Raw genomic sequence first — 23,808 nt, 5'->3', positions numbered from 1 at the left:
ATGATTAGCATTTCTGAGTGGGTTGTCGGTATTCGTTATACAATCCTCGGGAACTGTAGTCAGAAACAGATCTAGAAGTGATGCGTGTTGTTCTTGCTGGTCAGGGAAACGGGTTGGAAACATAACCATTTGTGATAGGGAGTGCGATATAGCGAAGCTATGTGTTCTGCTGCCCACTGTGTCTGTGTAAGTAGAGAATCCAAGCCAGTTTTTGTGGTGGACATTAAAGTCTCTAAATACATGTACTTGTGCGCTAGTGTCGAGAGACAGTGCTGTGTCTATGCTGTCAGAGACTTTGTTTATTATGGTGCAGTCCTGGGTCGAGAGAGAGAGAGAGAGAGAGCGATAGAGAAAATAAAAATAGCTAATGTTATGTTCTAGGTTTAGTCTAAAGCACATAAAGGCTTGATCGTCCGATTCTAGGGTTCTTTCTCTAGTCAAGAGGAGAGTGTTACGAATGTAGACTCCAACTTATCGGTAATTGGAGTGCCCTACTCATCTACCAATACTACTATTTTCGATTCTGGGTTCACTTAAATCACAAAATCTCTATTCTTCTTGTACTCATATGTGAACGTAACTGATACAGATATGGAGTTTCTATTTTAAATAGAAATCCCTCCAGTCAAAACGTGAAGGTACTTGATGTAAGGAACTAACACGAGCAAAAGATGATCATCGCAAAAACAGGAGTGCCTATTGACCTTAGTCTTGAAAAGACCAAAGTTATAGAAAGGATTAAAACAATCAGAAAAAGAGTTCCATAATCCTGCGATTCTTGGAACGAAGCTACTGGAATAGGATGCTGTATTATAAGGAAGTACTAAAACCGCGAATTGATGGAGACCACTAGACCACCAAGTCAAACGAGCTGGAACAAAAGAAGCCGGGAAAAGATCAGATAATTTTTAAGAACATGTTCATGTATAGAAATAATTGATACTAACAATATTACATCTGTGAGATTGCACAGAAGAAATTGTATTCAAGCTTTATCTCCTCTCCCGTCGACATAGCCCCGATCGCTTTGCTTGACATACAGCAATAAATGGTCTGATCCTAAGAGTTGAATAGCATTCCCATATCGAAGAGTTGTATGTTATCGGGACTGACTGAGTGATATTGCCACTTTCCCTTTTAGCGGGAGCGGGTGTTTTTATTTATCTCCCCCCCTTCCATGAGAGCAAAGTTAGATATAAGGTCGGTTGTTTATGTCAGATAAAAAAGGGCATAGAAAGATAATATACGTATTAAAAAAAATTAAAATTGCATTCGTCTAGAAGGATTTCTCCTTCATTAACAGAGAACTTACAGATGAATTGTCGTATCAGAATAGATACAGAACTTACCAAATGGTCAAAGTCTTAATGACAGATTTAGCACTAGAAATTTGGTCAGCTATGCAATGGAACCGGAATTCTATCTGTGGAGACTTAGGATTAAAAACAAGATATTCTTCCCCTTTGAACAGATATTTTGTTTTGAATCCAGTGGCAATGAAGACTTCGGGTGTTGATAGCCCTTGCCTAATCGCGTTCATTCGTAATATTGGTAGGATTGCATCTCATGAAGCTGGGTGGTTCTTATATATATATATATATATATATATATATTATGCCTCCTGACAAAACGTGAAGCCACTTAATGTAAGGAGTTAATAAGAACAAAAGATTATTATCACAAAGACAGAAAATGCCTATTGACCACGACTGTAAGTATGAGGTATGTCCGATATTTTTTTTTACTCTTTTCAAATATTCTAGCGAACAGTGGAAGGAGACTCATAAGGCGATAATCATACGGATCAGTTCTTCAGAGTTCTAAAAAAGACTTGTACTATTGAGGCAATTTTTCGTGCTAGCAAGAAGAAAAATTCTGCAAGGCATTTGCTATAGAGTTTAGAGAGAATAGGGTCCAGCTTAGCAAAGCATTTTAATGAGTATAACAAAGATAATGACTGATCAAAATGCTTTACATGTGTCGATAGTTTTAGTCGAGGTGATAATCCGATAACCCGGTACATTTTTTTAATTAATTTATTTATTTTTATTTTTTTTCCTAGAAGTGGAAAATTGGAGAGGAATGGTTTACAGAGCCAAGGAGGAATTGTAGCCAAACCGCAAGGTGAGCATTTCAGTCTTTGCTTTGGAAACGATTTCACAGATATTAAAAAAAAGTCATTCACCACGAATTTATAGACTTTTCAAAATTAGCGAGTTTCTAATTTCTCTGACCTAATGCATGTTCAAGTTATCTCAGTGTACCTAATCTGAGCATTGGCTATTATATTCTCTTACAATGGGATTTCATATCATTGAATATTAAAATGAAAAAAAAACAAAACATTTTACTTATATTTCTGCCTCCAGATAAAATCACACATATTGTAACGATGTTGCATGTTTGGTAACACCAATTCACCTTCCTTACGGGCTAAGTGTTGGGTGGGGTGTTTGACAGGGGGTTTAAGGAATTTATCTTTGTCCTCAAAGTCCGGAATGTGTTTTTATTGTCGATATGGTGGACAGAAAATAAGAGTGAAATTGACAATGGCGACGAAAATCTGCTCTATTATCTAGAAAATATAGTCATTGGCCCACCTGTTATATTTAAGTGCCATACCCCCCTCCCGTGTAAGTGATAGGAGTTAAAACCGAAAGATGGAAAAGCATAAACTGGTAATACAGTTAATAGTTTGAGTTGAAGAGAAAGAAAGAAAAAGAAACAAGAGAATTCGAGAGATATGGTTAAGATAGAGAACGAAGAAATTCACAAGTAAAGAAAAAGCATATAAAATAATGGGATAGAGAAAGGAAAATGTAATCTCCGGAGAGGAGAAATAGTGATCCCGAAAAGATGGAGAAGACGCTGATTTAATAAAAACCAATGTGTTCTGAGAAACAGGAGATTTTGATGGCTGTCACCGAGGAGTGCACATCGCCTTGGGCTCCTGCCTGGGGCAGAGATGCAGAAACTTCGATGAGAGCTAAGTTGAAAGGCTCTTGTTCCTAGCTGGGAAATTGTCTAAATGAAATTAAGTGAAAACGTCCTGCATCAGAAAGTCGTAAACTTAACTTTCCTTGTACAAAGTTTACCGTGATGATTTTATGCAATAATTATTTTTTTTCATTAGAAATGATCTCCAGAGTTATTATTGATTGCATATTGGTTTGAGAGTAACCCAGTTGATTTCAGATCTATCCTGAACCCGACGCCAAGTTGCAGCTAAAGAAAGCAGCATGCCAGCCATTCGCTAGATCACCTGGCAAGGATGAACTCAACTGCAGCATTTGACGACCAACGGCCAGCCTAAAATAAAAGTGTTGCCACACAGACTTAGGATCGTACACGTTTTGCATGCCCTGAGTAGTTTCCAATAACAAGTAAGCGTCTTCTTACATTCTGAGGTGTCCACCGCTAGGCAGTTAAAAGTGTAGCCACCATTACTTAGGGTTACTGCCCGTGTGTACGTCCTGGCCCTGCTGGGTTGTATTTGTGATTCCGTGAGCTGGGATCGACGAACATGACCAGGAGTATATTACAATACACAGTGGCGTTCGTTCTGCATTTTGTATGCTGATACATGAAGAGTTTATCGATTAACTGATCTGATCTATGTTTAAACAAGCTCGGAAAAGAAATGGAGGGTTTATTGATTTCACTCTAACCTTAACCCGACACATAGGTAGACAGAATTTACAAAAGTAGGTCATCAGCGTTTGTGTATAACTAGCCAGGGTGTTTTTTACTTATGCTCTATCGTTATATTCATGGCAAGCGCTCGATTGCGTTTAAGTCAATCTTCTTTGTAACAGACTTAGCAATATCATCAATGCATTTGTTCCAATTCATGTTTCCTGTGAATGTTAAGTCAAAGAGTCTGAAGAATGAGCCTTCTGAGTGAGAAGTAAAACTTTTTTTTAAATAGCAAAAATATTTAAAAAACATATATTTTTGAATAGCAAAATATAAAAAAACACATATTTTTTAATAGCAAAAATATTTTAAAAAACACATATTTTTAAATAGCAAAACTATAAAAAATCCACATATTTTTGAATAGCAAAAATAAAAACACATATTTTTGAATAGCAAAAATATAAAAAAAGAAACACATATTTTGATTAGGAAACATATAAAAAAAGTCATATTTTTGAATAGCAAAAATATACAAAAATACACATTTTTGAATAGCAAAAATATAACAACCCCCCACCCCCCATATTTTGAATAGCAAAAATATAACAAAAAACCCCCAAAAAACTCCACATTTTTTGAATAGAAGAAATTAAAAAAAAAAAAACCCCACATATTTTTGAATAGCAATGATATTTTTAGGGTTTTTTCCATAAAAGGTCCGCATAATAATTTGCTTAAAACACAAATTTATTCTTAATTTTGATCCTAAACGTCTAAATCTAAAATATCTTTTAGTCTGTAAAGCTTAAGTCTAAATTAGTATTTCCGTTTGTGTGTTACGATTATGTTTGACATATCATTTTTACATGCGTATACGTATCTCTATAAGTGGATCTGTTCGCTTCGTTTTTCATCTGTGACGCTTAAGTTTGAAATAGCATTTCTAAACGCGCAGATTAAGTGCGCGCATCTTGAGAATGAAGTATTTTTATTTTTTGTTATTTTTGTCTTTTGAATTATAGATTCAGATCAATACGTCGACTAAAACTGGGTCAATGATATTTTACGAGAAAAGGTAGAAAGAAGGAAAGAACAAGACCCAAAGAAAACGAATTCGTCTTCTGATTAGTACCGCCCACGTTGAAGCCACGACACATCCAACCTCGAGACAAATCATATTTGTTGTTTTAGGTCATTTAAAACACCAAATAGACATTATGCTAAGAAACAATTTACCCACGTAAATATTTCTCAAGTTCTTCTCTTTTTTTCATTCTGTGTCATTTATTTATTTTCTGTCTTTTCTTTCTTTAATCGTTTTTTTTTTTATCTAAAATGATTTCTCATTATTTTCTTTCATTCTTTCCTCGTGGTTTTGTACTTTTTTTACGTCTGCCTTTTTACTTTTCGTTTTCTTTGTATCTTTTTATCCTTTTTCTCAGTTCTTTTTTTCTATTTTTTTTCTAGGTTCTTCCTCTTTCTTTTTCCCCCTCTTTGTTTCTTTTCTTTATCTTATAATTTTATTCCTTTTAATATTCATGACGGTTTACTTTTCATTTCGCTTTCTATTATCTTTCCTTTTGGTTCTTTCAAATAAAACTTAAGATTGAGATTCATATCAGCTTTTTATTCTTCTTTTTTCTTCCACCTAATCTTTTTTTTTCTTAGCTTTTTTATTCTTTCTTTGTTCTATTTTGTCTTTCTTTATCTTTTTTCTTTTCATTTACTTCATCTTCTTCTTCGTCCTCTTTTTCTATTTCGTTTTCATTTTTTATTCTTTTTTTCAGTTCTAATCTCTTTCTTGTTTTAATTCTTTTTCTTGTTTTTTCTCTTTTCTTATTTGTTCTGTGTCGTTTGCTTTCTATATTATTCGTTGCGTTTCCTTTTTATGTCTATTTCATTCTCTATCCTTCTTTCTTCTTGATTTTCTTTCTTTATGATGTTCTTCCACATTACTGTGGACTCTTTTGATGGTTAAGATAATTCGAGCCCTCCACAGGCATAACGTCTTGATGCTGGTTGTTGGTCAGCTGAATTCTTCGACCGGTCACTTGTCTGACATGCATTAATTTTTTTTGTTATATTAGGCAAGTGTCAGATATAAGAACACCACCCACGCTTTAAATTTCACCTCACAGAATTTCTTTCTTTTTCTCTTAGATCACACGGTTATCTCTTCTCTTATATATATATATTATTATTATTATTATTATTATTATTATTATTATTATTATTATTATTATTATTATTATTATAGATAGTAAAACGAAGGCGATTATTCCCGTCTAGGAAAAGACAAAGCTTTGCAAACGCAGATACCACATATAAATTTAATATGGTCAAACTATTAGTCAAAATATGTCTTTGTAAACATTCTTTATTCATTACTTTTCTTTATTGGTGTGACGTCATACACACAAGCAAGCATTTTAAAAAGTTAACTAACCTGATTTTTAGGATTTCTGTTTATTGTTTTACGATTGCTTAAATATTTTTTTCGTAAACAGCATTTTTCTTTTGCATTTCATTATATGTAACATTTTCATAAACAACAAAAACGTTTAATGAAGGTATTGGCACATGGTCTTTTCGTTCAAATGTAAACTTGTACACATGTGCGTTATCGCTAGTAAGCGATCGAAGAGACATATCAATGAAAGTTTTTTTTTGTGTCCATGGCCTCGTCTTCATTCTACTTTGCGTTGACTTTCCATGAGTCCCTCTCCTTGTATCGTTGTGTTGTCTAGTGGCTGTTGATTAATTCAGGCAAATAAAACACAATGGAGATTCAAAGGTTTTATTTGGTTTACGAAGGGAGAGACCAAAAGGAGGTTAAACTTTATTCCTTCTTATTTAATTTTCTTACTTAGCCTCAATTATGGTCGACAGACAGTCTCGAGAAAATATTCACTTAGATTCGAACATTGTTTGAACTGTTTGCTTCAACGACTTCAACGGTCTCGAAACTCTGTCCTGCCCCTGGAACACGTGATCATCTCTTTCTAATATTATCTACACCTGCTTCTGGCGTGTTTTGTGTAGGAAGCCGACATTTGAAACCCCACATTAATCATGCTAGATGCACTGGGTTTATTTCCGTTTTCCGCCAGAGTGTCCTGACACGCACTTATTGTAACAATCTTTAAATTCCTACTAGTTGACATAATCTCTACTTGCTTGCGTAGGGTCTCCATATGTAAGAGTTTGCTTCAGGATGTGGGACAAATATGTCTATCACTTTGTAAATCTCTAAAGTATTATTTATATCTACTGTGACAAATTACGCTGAGATATCAGATCTCGTTAGACCACTGAAGTTAAGCGACATTGAGTCTGGTCAGTACCAGAGGGGTGGCCATTTCAGAATATAAAGCGCTGTATATGACATAACGGCGGCGCCTTTCTGCAATATCAAACGTCGTTAAACTTATCTCATCAGATCAAAATACGTATGCGATTGAGGATCCCTTATTAATTTTATATTTCCTTGAAACTGTCTTTTTTCAGGGGAAGCCACTGAATCTAGCCTAACCTAAACAAGAAGCGAGAATGGCATTAATACCAATAACTTGCCATCTTTGAAAGACATTATAATTATAATTCTGTAGGGTCAACTGGTAATTGCAAAGAATGAGAGAACCAAATCTATATCTTCCGCAAAAATTATTTTTGATGAGTCAAGTTTCTTATTATGGCCTACACGTTTCATCGGAACAAGATGTCCAGCTTGACTTTGTAAATAATGTACTCAAAAATTGAATGGCCTGACTTGATCTGGCGTTAATTGTCTAGAAGTGAAAATATAGTTGTATAAGACAATTCAATCCCTGTAATTCATTCAATTCAATATAATTTATTTGGCAAGAAATAAACAATCGTGTTTTAGTTGATATAGAAAGAAAAGATTGTAAAAGTTTACACATAAGATGATACAACACCTATCGAAATTTACCTTGAGTTGTTGTTGCGTTGTTGTTGCGTTGTTGTTGCATTTTTTTTACTTTACTTGGTAATCCATTCCAAGATTCAAGGATTCTGATTGAAAAAGTAGCTCTCTTTTAGACCAATCGAAATTGGCGGTGAAATAGTTTCTTGTAGTGTCTACGTAGATCTCTTTCTGGTACATGAGTGAATAAAAGGTTCTGAGGTAGATATCATAATGCTTATTGAAGAGGTCGCCATAATAAGATCACCGTGTAATGGTTGCAGCTCAAGGGCGAAAAAAAATTTTTTTTGAGTCGGCTTTCATAGAGCAGATCCGATATAGTCTGCAACATTTTAAACTCTCTCCAGATAGTGAGTATCTCGTATTAGATATGGAAAAAAAAGATCTGGATATAATACTCTAATAATGGTCTGATGAGGAAGACATAAAGGGGAGTAAATATTCGGATACAAGTGTGAAAATAATATTAGCAACATCTTGCAATTCTTGCAAATATTGGATCAACTCTTACACACTAGCTACAATGACTTTTGATGCGCCATTAATGGACTCTTGGGTTTTCGATTGTTTGCTACATCGTTTCGCACCCTTCCTATAATCTCATAGCAACTCCTACACTGAACACATATAATTTGCTTTACTATGCGAACTTTTGTTCTCTTTTGTCTAGTCTGCAACAATTCGATACATTTCAAGTATAAACTCATTTCTTTATTGCTTGTTTTATGGACTACAATTATCGACTGTATTCCTCTTCCTAAACACATTTCCCTACTTTGTGCCATGAATTTTCTTAACTTAATTACTTGTGCCTTTAGTTGTTCTAACAATGTGCTATATGGTCTGAAATCGATTACCAATGGTATTAGCCACTTTGATCTAGTAATGATTAATTCGCCGGTTTTCTTGAATACGGTATTGTCATTTTAATACTGCTGCTGCTGACCACATCATTAATAACAAAACAACGTATTTTCTTCTGCCCATTCCTCAAACGACGTATCAGAATAACTGCTTCCCTTTCTAAGTAATGATTTTCTCATTTACCTTCAGTAACATTCGAGAATTAAAACACAAATGCGTGCAAACTCTGTCTCGTATAAATTATACCGTTTGTTTAATAAGATTAGAACGATATTTACTCTACAATAATTGTATTGCTTCCCCCACCCCAATTTATTGAAATTGATCATTTCATGATTAATTTATATAAAAGAATCAATTAAAATTGCACCATGAAAACCCATCATCATGTCACACCGCGTAAATGTATATTTATATGTTCTCTCTCTACAATGATTACAGCAACAATTGCGACCCAAAACTATTCTCAGTGTATCAACTGTTGATTTAATATTATTACACCTAATCTTGTCGATTATCACGTACTGCCTCCATAAACCTTAACTTTATTTGCAATTATCATGCAGCGCTAGATACTTCCTTATTTCTTAGATGATTCTGAAGTTGATATAAGGATATTCTTCTTCCTATTCACTTAATTGATCGTGGCTACACCACTGCTTTATTATGGACTTTAATTTCTACGTGCTATCTGTGTGGTTCTGAAAATTCAGAATCTTCTACCATCAACTGTTTGGCTATCTAAATTCAAAGGAGAATCTGTGCCATTTTTATTTTGGGGTAGTCAATTATTCTTACATTTCCCTATACGTAGGTAATGGGAATATATCACAGTTTTACTCATACAATGATCTCCTATTCCCCTCTTTCTCTTGCTTTTATTGGAGTTCTCCGATGTGACGAAGACTGCATACCTTCAAATGGTTGTTCTGCTAATTGTTTTATGCCAACTCCACGTTTAAAAGATCCACGCAACGTTGTGTTGATGCACCTTAGTCGGGAACTTCGGTTATTAGTCGATTCTGTCGACAATTCTTAAAAAAAAAACCCTGTCATAAGCAATATCAAATACCAGTGAATAAAAAGGCAACTTAATAAATTTGACCAAATCTTGGTTAGGAGAAATTTAGTTTTTGCTTCTGTTACTTAAAGAGGATCGGATTTAGAAAATAATTCTTTTTAGTCTTTTAGATTTCTATTTTCAATCGTTCGCGGAATTTGATTCCTCTCTGAGTCTGTATGTCCGTTTGTCAAAATCTTGGATTAACCGACTGGTTTTTTTGTGAGCTCTTCAAACATCAGGTTTATTATTAGGAATTTTACTTGAGGAAAATATTTGTTTAATAATAACAAAAAATATCGAATTCTCTGCGCTACAATGATTGGGTTAACAACGAGAGCCTTCATTTCACTTCAAAACGCTGATCTTAAATCCAAACTTCTACATGCAAACCGAATCTTTAAAAAAAAAAAAATCAAAAACAGTAAACATTAGTTGGCAGGCGAGTAAATGCATCAGATATGACAGGTTGACCATTGTGACCTTTGTTTGCCAGGAAAAATTGTTTTTCTCCTGAAAATTATTTTTTGCTAATTCACAAAAGCCCCCCCCCAATAGTTATATAGCCTTCATATTCAATTAAAACATAAACCTTTCAAATTTAAAACGCAATTCGGGTTGCATTATTGCAACATTCAGTTTGAGTTTTTTCTTTCAACTTTTTATCCATATCCGACCGGATAGTCTCTGTTATGTAATTGCTCCTCGGACAATGTAGGAGAAACCCTTCACCTGAGACAATTACTATTTATTTGGATACTGCCAGAGCGCCCCCTTTTGGGGGGGTTAGTTTTCCCCTACATTAAAAACGACCTTGTGTCTAATTTGCTTTCGTGGGGAAGCAGATAAATAAAACACTTTCAAACGATTTGAACATGAATGATTATTATCAAAAGTGATGTATTCGGTTGTCATTCAAATAATACAGCAAAAATGATTTTTAATTTAATTTTTCAACTAAGTAATCTATATATATAAAAGCGAAAATGTATGTATGTATGTATGTTTGTTTGTGTGTCTGCTAAAAACTTTTGACCGACGCAACAAAAATTCACAAACTTGGTATCATATTAAAGCCCCACCCTCCGGACGACAAATACCGAAAAATTAGCCCAAAAGGACCGTCAAAAGTGCGTCAACTGATCAATTTTCTGCAGGGGGGTCCCAAAAAAGTGACATTTTAATGTAAAACATTACATATTTTTAAATTGATTTATAACTTCCAAAAATAATACGGGCGCCAACTCTTCTACATAAAGTATACACGGGGCCGTTTATTTTGGGTCAACTTGTATTTAAAACCCGCTGAGTCATGTCACGTGATCTTGACGTCAACAAGCTCTAATGGCATTCTGAATTTAAAAAAACATGTTGTCATCAGTAAAAAAAAATTAAAGCTAAACTAAGAACTTCTACGCTGTGGCAACGTTACCAAAGTTATTAGCACGTTCAAAATAGTTAGATACGATAGGTAAACGAAAAATAACAAGCCAAAAATGTGAACTAAAAAAAATACGCTTACAAAAATTACGATCGAAGTTTTTACAAAAAAAACCCAGCCAGACGCCATTTTCTTTTTTAGTAACAGTCTTTAGAATAAGGAAGACGAAGTGTGTGTGTGTGTGAGAGAGAGAGAGAGAGAGAGAGAGAGAGAAAGAGACATACACAAACGCAAACAAAGAGAGACAGACAGAGAGATAGAGGGAGATGTCTAGGCAGGAAACGAAATACGTAATTTAATAAAAAATAAAATACTGCTACGTCATCTCGTAACGCTCCCGCGATGACCTCATTTAGTGGCTATCTGTCAATCAAGCCTCTTTCACTCGCTTTATAAGCCTTATTTTAACACTATAATCAATTTCTCTTACTCTTGGCCTTGACAGTAAAGTGGTTGGAGTTAGTTTCACCTCCGGGTTCAATCCAGCCTCACGACCAAAACTTTTTTTTTTTCTTTTACATCTTTAGACACGCAGGCAACGTTTCTTTATTTTTTTTTACTTCGCTTATTCTTCCCCCCTATGCACACAGCGGTTTTTTCTCGCTGTCTTTTTATTTATTGTTTTTTATTTGGTTTTTCCGATTTTTTAAACATCGTTTCAGGGTTATTACTTATCCTCCCCCTATGCACACATCTAAAAACACCCGGGCAACGCCGGGTACCCCCGCTAGTATCATTAATAAAATATACTATTAAATTATCATATCAAACTTTACAAAACTTATAATCGCATCAAACAATATGAAGTTGGATAAGAATATAGAAACCACAACAGCTAACAACATTGACACCCCCCTCTCCTCGATCGCTTCAATTCAATTATAGACGTGAAAAGGAATACCCGTTATGAAAAATGTATCTAGCTTCTAGTTTCCATAACAGTAAGGCATCGAAACTTAGCACAGCTAGTTTTTCTTTACATAGGAACCACCAAAAGTTTTATATATATATATATATATATATATATATATATATATATATATATATATATATATAGCCAGTAGAGTTTAGTTTCCTAGAAGTACATCCAATGAAACAACATGTGTCTACCAAAATAGTGCTCAATGAGTGAACAGAGCAGGTATATTAATTTTATTTATACAAACATTAATGGCTACATATGTGCATATGGAAAATGTAACAAGCGGGTGGGGCCATGAAATATAACTATGCGTGTGGAGTTTGATAGGAAAGGGGAATTTATATAGTGAATGTATTCATGTCTTTCTACTTTAGATGTATCAGTTGGTGGCAGGGTACATGCATATATATATATGTCTATATTTGTGTGAGTATGTATGTATAAGTGTATTTTATGTATGCATGTATGTTTGTATATATATATGTATATATATACATATATGTGTGTATCTATATATCTGTGTATATGTTTGTATATGCATGTATTTGTATGTGTGTATATATGTATATGTATGTATATGCATATATATTTCTGAACTATTAGAATAGGCTGTCTCGTATATGATTGTTGTAACAATATAGATTACAAGAATGTATGGATGTCCGAATGTTGTTTATATGTATGTTATATATATATGTATCTGTGTGTGTATGTTGTATATATATATGTATATATATATGTGTATATATATATATGTATGTATGTATGTATGTATGTATGTGTGTGTATATATATATACACCCGTCTGGAGTGTAGGAGCATACTATTTCATACATGAAGGGGTTACCACGCTACTGAAGTAAAGAAAAATGCCATTATTTGTCTTTGTATGTCTGTATGTGTGTGTATATATATGCGCGGGTGTAGCAATTGTAGGCGTTTATAAGTATGTTGATATATTAATATATATATGTACATGTGGGGTTTAGATAAATTTCGTGTTTTATGTTTATTCATATTTTGTTTGTTTATTTGTTTTTATTTTGTTTTTATTTATTTTTATTTATTTTTTGTTTTGGTTTATTTACCTTATTGTAATTTTTAACTTTATTCATGCGTAGTTTAGAGTTATTGCCTAGTCTCAGTACGTGTGTTTTGAGTAAAATAAAAGCGAACAGCATAGATTCGCTTTTGAATATATGTATTAACGTGAGTGTGTGTGTGTGGCGGTGTCTGTGTATGTGTGTGTTGTGTGTGTGTTGCATGTATGTGTGGATGGATGTAGATTGAAAGGCACCGGTCAGTACTCAGTTGACCATAGCTAATGTTCTTAATTTACAGACTCCAAGACAAAAAAAAACTAAATTCTCAATGACCTTATGCCATAAAAACCAAAGGATAGGTTGGATGGGGGAAAGGGAAATGAAAAAGATGTTTACTATCTTCAAAGACCTCACTTATCCTCTAACCGTTTTTATGTTGCATTCTGACTTGATAAACGAAATAGGAAAATGTATTTGGTGGAAATATCACTTTCGACGGTAATTCTTGGCCTGAAGACGTAATCCCTCAACGTGGGTGATTACAGAAACATGTATGCACATATGTAGCCATTAATGTTTGTATAAATAAAATTAATATATATATATATATATATATATATATATATATATATATATATATATATATTAGCATTGGGTGCCCGCCGTCGGTGTTTGGGGGTGTCTGATGAGCAAACAAAAAAGAACGGTCAATTTTTTAAACTTTGACCCCTATTATGCCCCTTAACATTGATTCTTTTGGGCTCAAATAAAGTTATTAAGTTAGATCCATGTCCAAGGAACCTATATCTAAAATTTCAAGATTTCCCAAATCTAAGTGTCCTGTATATCAAATTCCGAATCTGAAGACTAAAAACTTACAGAGCTATTGCGTAGGGAAATGTACACGGACAGACACACAGACACACAAATACGTTCACTTTTATAGATATACTAGCATTTCAGCCCGGCGTTGCCCGGGTGTTTGGAGGTGTATGCTGAGCAAAAACAAAAAAGAAAAAAATGTAAGTTTTTTTAACGTTGACCCCTTTTTTGACCCCTTAAAATTTATTGTTTTGAGCTCAAATCAAGCTATTAAGTAAGATCCATGTCCAAGGAACCTATATCAAAAATTTCAAGTGTGTAGACCCAAAATTTTCGGAGGAGTTTGGTAGAGTTCTCAAAGGTAAAAACGTTAAACTTTGACCTCTTAACAGCTAAATTTCTGGCCGAAAACCAATCACATCGATTTTCCCAAATCTCAGGGCCCTGTATATCAAAATTCGGAGTCTGTAGACTAAAAATTGGCAGAGGTATTGCGTAGGGAAATGTACACAGACAGACACACAGACACGATCACTTTTAAAGATATACTAGCATTTCAGCCCGGTGTTTAGAGGTGTATGCTGAGAAAAAAAGGTAATTTTTTAAAACTTTGGCCCCTATTACGATCCCTTAAAATTTATTGTTTCGAGCTCAAATCAAGTTGTTAAGTTAGATCAATGTCCAAGGAACTTATATCTAAAATTTCAAGTGTTTAGACCCAAAATTGTCGGAGAAGTTTGGTAGAGTTCTCAAAAGTCAAATTGTTGAATTTTGACCCCTTAATCGAAAACCGATCACATTGGCCGAAAGCCAATCACATCGATGTTCCCAAATCTCAGTACCCTGTATATCAATTTTTCAAGTCTGTAGACTTAAAATTGGCAAATTTATTGCGTAGGGAAATGTACACAGACACAACGACAGAAATACATACAGACAGACACACAAACACTCTCACTTTTATAGACATATTAGCATGGGTGTCCGGCGTTGCCCGGGTATTTGGAGGTGTATGTTTAGCAAAAAAAAAAAAGTGGTCAATTTTTTAAAATTTTTACCCCTATTATGACCCCTTAAAAGTTATTGTTTTGGGTTCAAATTAAGTTATAAAGTTAGATCCATGTCCAAGGAACCTATATCTAAAATTTCAAGTGTGTAGACCCAAAATTGTCGGAGGAGTTTGGTAGAGTTCTCAAAGGTCAAATCGTTGAACTTTGAGCCCTTAATCGCCAAATTTCTATCCAAAAACCGATCACATCGATTTTCCCAAATCTCAGTACCCTGTATATCAAATTTCGACACACACACAGACAGACACTTTCACTTATTTCAATTATATATATATATTCTAGCCTAGGCGTCCGGCGTTGCTCGGAGGTGTATGTTGAGCAAAAAAAAAAAAGTGGTAGTAGGCAGGCAGGCTCGAACCCGTGCGGCAAAGTAAGAAAAGAGCGTAAAAAGGAAGAAGAAGAACAACAAAACATGACGTCTTTGCTGTTGCGTCCATCGCAAAACCTGAAGTGGCGAAGGTGTAAATTAAAGCTAGTTAATAGAAAAGAGAAGATGACTTTCGAAAGTATCGGCGAAAAAAGCGACCCTTCCTTGTAGAGGAAGGCCCAGTTGAGGGTGAAGAAATTCATGTTGAGGGTGAAAGGTTAATGATGTTTTGGCCAATTTTTTTATATTTATCGTCCAAAGGATCGGCTTCGAAACGATATCGATCTCTTGAAAATCCGTCGCCTCTGTCGAAAGTTTTAGGCAGATATACAAACACACATACATACATACATACATACATACATACATGAGATGAGAATTATATATATATATATATATATATATATATATGAGAATTATTAAGGACATATTTGATCTCGAAGGAAATCATCAGGTTAATTGCCTCATTTTCCGATGTTTGATAATTATGTATATTTTTTTCTTTTTCATTACATTTTCACCCCAAACAAGGTACATTGCCATTTTGGCAGGGGCAACAACTACTGGGGTACTATGTTGGGATTTGGGCAGCTAGATGTCGGTTCACGTTACACTTGAACTTCTGCATGTCAGTGCAGTTGGGGAAGCAGGGACCTGGAATAGAATTCCAGAATCTAGCGGTTCTGGGGAAGAAACTACTGGAGTAGAAAGATCTTTTACATCTAGGGATCTCTACTGTGTGCGGTGGGGTTTAGTTGCCTGTCGGGTTTGTCGAGGGTGTCTACGTCGTGGGGGCACAAGTGTCTGCAGTTCGCCAGAGCATTCACAATTAAAATACTTGTAGAACAGACAGAGGGATGCAACATTTCGTCGATGGGAGAGAGGCTGAAGCTTAGATGCCAGTTCAGGGCCTATCAGATTTGCGATTCTCTTTTGAACCTTGTCTAGGAGCGAGAGACTAGTAGCAGATACACCAGCCCAAATGTGACAATAAGTCTCCATACATGGGCGAATGGTGGCCTTATAGAGGTACAGGATACTTTCGGGTGTTAGTAGTTTTCTAGCACGGTAGAGAGAGCCTACCTTTATCGCAGCGGCCTTGGCAATGCTTTCAATGTAATTTTTCCAACTCATGTTTCCTGTGAACGTTAGGCCAAGCAGTTTGAAAGATGTACTCTCAGATAAGAGTCACTGGCCATTGCTATTGGTGGCAGAGAAGGTTTCTTGTAATTATTGAAGGAAACACGTTTAGTCTTGGAAGCATTGAATGTGACCATCCATTTTTGTCCCCATTCCACTACAGATTGGAGGTCATCCTCTAGTGTTTTTGCCATTTCGTTAAATATGTGTTCATTTGTTTTCCTGTCATGCCTGTTTTAGAGTGTGGTGTCATCAGCAATATATACCCATCTCAGAGGCAATTTTGTCGGGGAGGTAATTTATGAATATTAGGAACAATAGAGGTCCAATGATAGACCCCTGAGGCACTCCCGCATTTATATCATATTGTTTAGATGTACGACCGTCGAGGACAACCTGTATTTTTCCTGAGGAGACCATCATGCCATACCCTGTCAAAAGCCCTCCTCCGCTTTGTCCAGTGAATGGTATATACGTTCAGAGATTACAGTGAGGATATCTGCTGTGGAACGGGCTTGTCTAAATCCATATTGTTTGTTAGTCAGAAGTTTAGCATCTGTAACGTGACGGACTAGAGCATGGTTAATTATGGTCTCAACTATTTTGGCGAAAAGTGCGAGGAGGCTAATGGGGCGATAATTTGATGGGTCAGTTTTTTCGCCAGAATTCTTGAATACTGGTACCACGGAAGCAGTTTTCCAACAGCCCGTAAAGCAAGATTCATTAAGGCATTTGTTGCAAAGTTTAGAGAGAACTGGAGCTACTTCGGCTGAGCACTTTTTTAATAGCACAGCTGGGATGAGATCAGGTCCACATGCCTTTGAAGTGTCAAAGTTTTTTTATGATAGCATGCACCTGAGCAGTGGTGATTTTTAGATCGTCTAGCGTGGCGTCTGTCCACAAAGGAAAATCAGGCAGGGGTGGTTGGAGGTTCCAGTGTGAAGCTGTAGGCAAACCGACTGGCAAACATGTTAGCCTTGTCGATTGCTGAGCAAACAACCTCGTGATTGTTGGTTAGTGAAGGAATTGTTGATTGCCCATTATTTACTACACTGTTGTAGATTTTCCAGAAGTCACGAGTTCCTAATTTTTGTGCTTCGATGCGTTTTTTAGTGGTTTCAGTAAATTCTCTCTTAGCTGTTGCTATTTCTTTCTTAACGTTACTTCTAGCTTCTATATACTTCTGTCTGTTTGAACTGGACTTATGTCGGTTAAATCTGCGGTATGCATGCTGCCTTTGAGCAATGGCAGTTGCGCAAGTAGAAGTAAACCATTGGGGAGAGTGGAGCTTGCTATAAAATTTCCGCATGGGAACATGTGCTTCAATTTCCGTTTTGAACCATTCAGTGGTCTCATTTGCACACTGTTCAGCAGGAAGAGAAAAATATTTCCCCATGGAGCATCTCTGATAAGATTTCTGATGTTGTTTTGAGCACTGGCTCTTCAGTCTTGGGGCTAGAGTTTAGGGCGATTTCGACCATTATCACTGTATGATCAGCGTTCCCGAGTGGGCTGTCAGCATTTGTTATACAATCATCGGGAACTGTGGTCAGAAACAGGTCTAGAAGTGATGCGTGTTGTTCTTGCTGGTCAGAGAAACGGGTTGGAAACGTAACCATTTGTGATAGGGAGTGAGATATAGCGAAGCTATATGTTGTGCTGCCCGCTGCATCTGTGTAAGTAGAGAATCCAAGCCAGTTTTTGTGGTGGACATTAAAGTCACCAAATACATGTACTTGTGCGCTAGTGTCGAGGGGGAGTGCATTAGGGTTTCATTTTTACGCAACCAACAGTGTGGGATGTGATAAATACTGCTGGTCGGGAGATTCGAACTCTATCACAAAGTCATCCTCCACTTAATAGCATAGCATTATATCTTAAGGCCCTCGGAAATTAACAAAAAAATGGAGAGAAATTAAGTGCTTATAAATGTTAAGTCAGAGAAAATCCAACGACCAGAAGTTGGAACGCTGCATTTATGGCTAAAATTTATCGCGTTTTTTCTTAATTCTTTTGGTGGCATTATTCATTATTATTAGCAGAATTGCTATTTCTATATTAGAAAAAAAGGCACAATAAACATAAAAGAGATATAAGAAATAGCAATTTTCTAAGTGCATTGATCGTTCATTCATTACAGCATAATCATACCTTTTACTTCAAACAAACAAAAATAGTTAAATTTATTTCAAGTAAACCGCGGCGGAGACTTCTTGAATCAGCACTTATCGCAAATTCAAACACAATTAAACAACGTGGAGGTTTCTACAATGTATCGCCATTAATAAGTAAACTTTTATTAAAAGAACGTAATTTAATTGTAGACACAGGTTAACCCTCTCACATCATAGAAACACCTCCTATAATTAATACACGTATCTCAATCAATAAATTACATAACAAAAACACATTCATTTAATCCAGTTACACTCCTATATTTGAATTAAAACAGACATATTTTTTCCGGAAAAATATTAACTACGTCATATTTTTTTAAATGCATTAGCGGCTATATGACGTTATTAAAAATCTTCCGTCTCTTTAACAACGCAACCCTCGGTTTTCTTTTTAATTTCTAACCTCTTTTTCCGTTTCTGAAATGGAACAGCATCACACTTTTTACAAGAAAATGTTCAAATATTTGTAATGGTGTTTTTGTTTTCTTAATTTCATTCATCCAGAGGAAATCTCGAAAAGAAGACGAAACGTTGATGAATATATAACTAGGTTTGTTCCTTTATATATATATATATATATATATATATATATATATATATATATATATATATATATATATATATATATATATATATACTAGCATGGATACCTAGCGTTGCCAGGGTCGGCATGAAGTTCGGTTTCGCCACACCTGCTATACTAAAAATATTGATTGGTTTTTCATTATTATATATCAACTCCATCGTTAACCCAACAAAAATTTAAAAAATAAAAGAACGAATGAAAACACGAAAATGTTATTCTCCCCCCCCCCCCGAAAAAAGAAGTACGTGACAAAGTCTTCACCAGATATTTCTCCAGAAGGGATACGAAGAGAAGCTATTCTCCGGATATTGAGCACCTTGGTTATGACTATATTCCAGTTAAAGCCCATTTCTTTTATGCTACCTCAGTCTAGAAAGATTTGTCTTTACGGTCTGTTGCAACGAAAACAAACTGTAAATAATTCAGTTTCAAAAATACCAAAGTCGAATATGTGCGAACAGAATGTTATGTTATAAAAATGATGAGTTATGACTTACTGCGTTATTAAAAGAAAAAAAAAATAGTCACGATGCCAAAAAAATTGGTAAAAAAACATAAATGAAAGTTTTTTCTTTTGTTTTTGTTTTAAATAAAGAATCGTTGTTGAACTGAGTGGTTTGTTTATTTTAAAATAAAAATCCACCGGGCCACAACGTAAATTGCGAAATCACGGAAATTATTATATTTAAGCTAATTCCAAAAATAATGCTTGAAAGTATTTAGTTAAAAAAAAAAGAAACAAAAAGAACAGCGTTCGTACCCAAGAGAAATAACTAAAAAAAAAATAATCATAAAAAAATCGATGTCTGTAAAAATAAATTAAATTAAACATGTTATCATTATAAATCACATTTAAATAATAAATTTAAATAGAATACATATATAAAGTCATAGCAGATAGTGTAATATATGATGTCATCTGCTTTGACGTTCTGTGTATACTTGCGACATGGAATCGCCGAGTATATACAACTAGTATATATATATATATATATATATATATATATATATATATACATATATATATATATATATGTGTGTGACAATTGTTTTCCATAGATCTAAGGTATATGTTATTGTCTGTTTTTTTCGTATACTGAAAAAGTGCTGCAGGGTGATTGGCTGAGCCAGTTCTTGTCTAAACGTGTTTCATTCTTTTACACGCCGTTCGTCAATAGTTTGAATTGATTGACCTCATGAAATTGTTCTTTTTAAAGTGACATTTTCACCATTTCCAAATGAAAGCGACAACTAATAATTTATACCATTGATTTTCTTGCATAAATACACGAATTTACTTCCTGTCCTGTAACTATTTTGAATAAAATACATTTTATACGACGTAGATCATAATCTTTATTAATAGTATATATATATATATATATATATATATATATATATATATATATATATATATATATACTAGCTGTACCCTGTCACGCGTTGCTGTGGCTCAAATTGGCGCAATGGAAAAAGTTCCAAAATGAGAAAAAGCATGTTTCTTATAGGTTCAATTTTCCATTTTGCATGGGTACACAGTTATTGTTGTTCCATTTTCTTAGCTGATATAGAGATTTTCCGGTTTGGTGACTCTTGATTACGTAATATAAATTGTCCATGTGAAAAGACAGTCAGTGTGTAACTGTAAGGCCCACAATAGTAAAGATTGTTCCCTGTGCTTTGTTGATGGTTATTGTAAATGACAATAAAATTGGAAAGTTCAATTTCCTAAAGTGTAATGATGTATCCGGTGGAATCATAGGAATGCATGGAATGAAGATATATTCATCTGTGAAAGGTCCTGTTTAGATTGTTGTTTCTATGATATTGTTTGTTAATTTTTTTTTACTGCAAGCTATGTGCGATTGCAAAGCTTGGATTGGTTTATATTTCACAACATAATAATTAGTACACCAAATTTCAGTTGCAATACATGTGGTGGCATCCCTGGCAAATATAGCTGTTGGATAATTAGCCACATTATCTGCTTTCACAACAGTGTCGATGGATTTGTATTTGATTACCTCACTTGGAATTTTACATTGAATAATAACGTTAAGTTCGTGGGCATCTTTGTATTGACCTGCAAGAATAGCCCATTCACTCAGTCAAATGGAATTCTTATAATTTGAATATCTGCAAAAACCTTTTAAACTAACTATTCTTTTGATGAAATAAAATTACAGAAATTACAGAAGTTAAAAGTCAAAGAATTTTGCCCATAACTCTGATCAGCTGGCACTTTTTCATACCCAATTTCCCACAAGAGATGCAAAAGCTTTTGTGCGGATCGAATAGTCTGCAACTGAACTTGCATATTTTGAGTTAAGTTTAATGTCTTCACATGGAACAAAAAGTAGAGTATTTGAGGCAAGCATTTATTTCATCTGCTGGTGTTGATTGAAGAATAACAGGTAACATTTGTCTGAACTCTCCTGCAAGCAATATTACTGCATTCCCAAATGGTCTGACATTGCCACGCAAATCTTGCAAGGATCGACCAAGAGCCTCAAGTGATTTTTTGCGTACCATTGTGCATTCATCCTAAACAATAAGTTTGCATTTCTGCAATATTTTTCCCCATATTGGATGTTTTAGAGATGTCGAACATGAGATTTTTGAAAAATTGAATGTTTTAAAGTAGAATAAATAATTCTTCTACTTGGCAGCAAGGTCGCAGGTATTCCTCATGCAGCAAGGGCTAAGGCTATGTCATTTTGTTACCAAATGGCTGCCAAAATCAATTCAATTAGAAAGGTTTTACCAGTTACTTCTGGTGCTGTTCAAGGTAGCAGTAATTTCCAAATAACTTCTATTCTCACAGTCAGTAAATTAGGTGACTAAAATAGGATTTATCCATGTTTTGACAATGCCTTATTCACTGTAATTAATTTAGGAGACTAAAATAGGATGAGGGATTAGAGATGGACAGATAGAGAGGAAGATATATAGATAGAAAAGAGAAAGTGAGAGGAAAATAGAGAAAGAGAAGGAGATAGAGAGATGAAGGGATTGATAGATAAACAGAGAGAGGGGGAGAGTTAGAAACAGAGAGGGATGAGACAGAGGAAAGGAGAGAGATAGAGGGAGTTAGAGAGAGAAAGGGGCTAAAAGAGAGATGGAGAGGGTGATATAGAGAGAAAGATAGATTGAGAGAGGGAAAGGGAGAGATGGATAGAGAGAGATATTAAGAGAGGAAGAGAGAGGGGGAGAGAAACAGTAGGTGAACTACACTTCACCGTTTGTTTCCTCGTTCAGTAGAGAATAAATCTTTCGAGACTGAGGTAATTTTAATGTACCCCTTTTTTTTTGGGGGGGGGGCTAGATTTTCATCACATTAGAAACCGACCGGGTTATCTGTACTTTCACTTAACAAATTAATAAAAGAAAAACATATTGTAAAATTTGAATTTAACATGAAAATACTATTTTAAAAAATAGCACGATAACATAAGTGCATAAGTGCCACTTTAGGTACTCCTTGGGCGTTGAGTTCCATGGCGACCAGCATAATTATTTAATGGTCGCTTCCTTAGCCCACCCCCCTAGTCAAGGCTAATGCATGCGCACGTAACATTTTTTTATTTACTGACGTTGGCTTAGTAACTAAACGATTTATTGATAATTTCGTAACCCGTAAACGCATACCGGAAGATTTAAATTGGTTCATTATTGTTGTAATGAAAAAAAAAAGTTTCATTCAACACAAAACCAAAAACACATATTAATGATAAATGATTTATTTTTGTATTCATTGAAATTTACTAATTTTTAAATAAAAAAGTAAAAAAAAAAGTTAATAAAAAAATAGTTGCTTATGTGCGCATAAAAAACTTGTTTGTTTTTTTTAGATTAGATCCACCTTGGAATCACCCCCCCCCCACCTCCAAATCTTAAGAAGAGCTTCCGGAATAAACACCACTTTTGGAGGGGGACTATTTGCAAAATGTAACTGATATTTGTTGTCAGCATACCCACCCGAAAATACTATTTAAAAAAAAGGAGGAGTTCAGTGCCCGTGGCAGAGAAGTAGATTTATTTATCAATAAAAGTCGTCATTTAAAAAAGAAAATTGTGGAGGTGGACCTAAATGTAAATATTTACCCCAAAAATTATCACGAAGTTTATTGCAAAAACGTTTTGTTTTCGCACTGTTCAACAATTTGTTCATCCGCGCATGTAAATTAAAAAATATTTGTAAAAGTGAGAAGTTATCAGTAAATGATTTAGTTTTTTTTTAAATTTATTTGTTTATTTATTTATTTATTTACATTAGGTCCACCTCCACAAATGTTAAGAACGGCTTTCAGAATAAACACCCTCAACCTCTCCATGTTAACAACGGATTGCGGAATAAACACCATTTGGGGGGATATTAAAAAAAAAAGTCGATAAAAGTCGTCATTTAAAAAGAAATTTAAAATCAAATGTTTGTAAAAGTAAGAAATTATTTTTCGGTGTTAATGAAGAGAGTGATCCGCGCTATTTTTTAAATCGTGTTTTTTTCCAACCAATCTTATATCGAAAAACAAAAAAACTCAAAAAGCAAGCGACAAACTTTTTTTTGACCTTTTATAATAAAGAAAAAATGTGTAAATTAAAAAATTTGGAAGATAAACAAACGAATTATGTTTTTTTTGTTTGTTTTTTTACTTACTAAACAGAAAATGAAATCTTTCGTCAATTCGTGGCTGTGAAATTAATCGAACCGGAAGTTCAGTTTTATCAACA

At 34.6% G+C, this 23,808-nt stretch overlaps 1 long non-coding RNA gene across 1 annotated transcript in view; it reads left to right on the top strand.

Moving 5' to 3' along the window:
- LOC145254549 (uncharacterized) overlaps nt 1–23,808 on the top strand; it is an 80,700-nt gene that overhangs the window by 21,211 nt on the left and 35,681 nt on the right. The window contains exon 2 of the long non-coding RNA XR_013863767.1: nt 2,063–2,124. This is a non-coding gene — a long non-coding RNA (uncharacterized LOC145254549). The remainder of the gene's footprint in view (nt 1–2,062; nt 2,125–23,808) is intronic.

Source organism: Euprymna scolopes, chromosome 30, assembly GCF_053919585.1.
Source record: "Euprymna scolopes isolate OS-2025 chromosome 30, ASM5391958v1, whole genome shotgun sequence".
Lineage (NCBI taxonomy): Eukaryota > Metazoa > Mollusca > Cephalopoda > Sepiida > Sepiolidae > Euprymna > Euprymna scolopes.
This window is presented reverse-complemented; position numbering and strand designations above follow the sequence as displayed.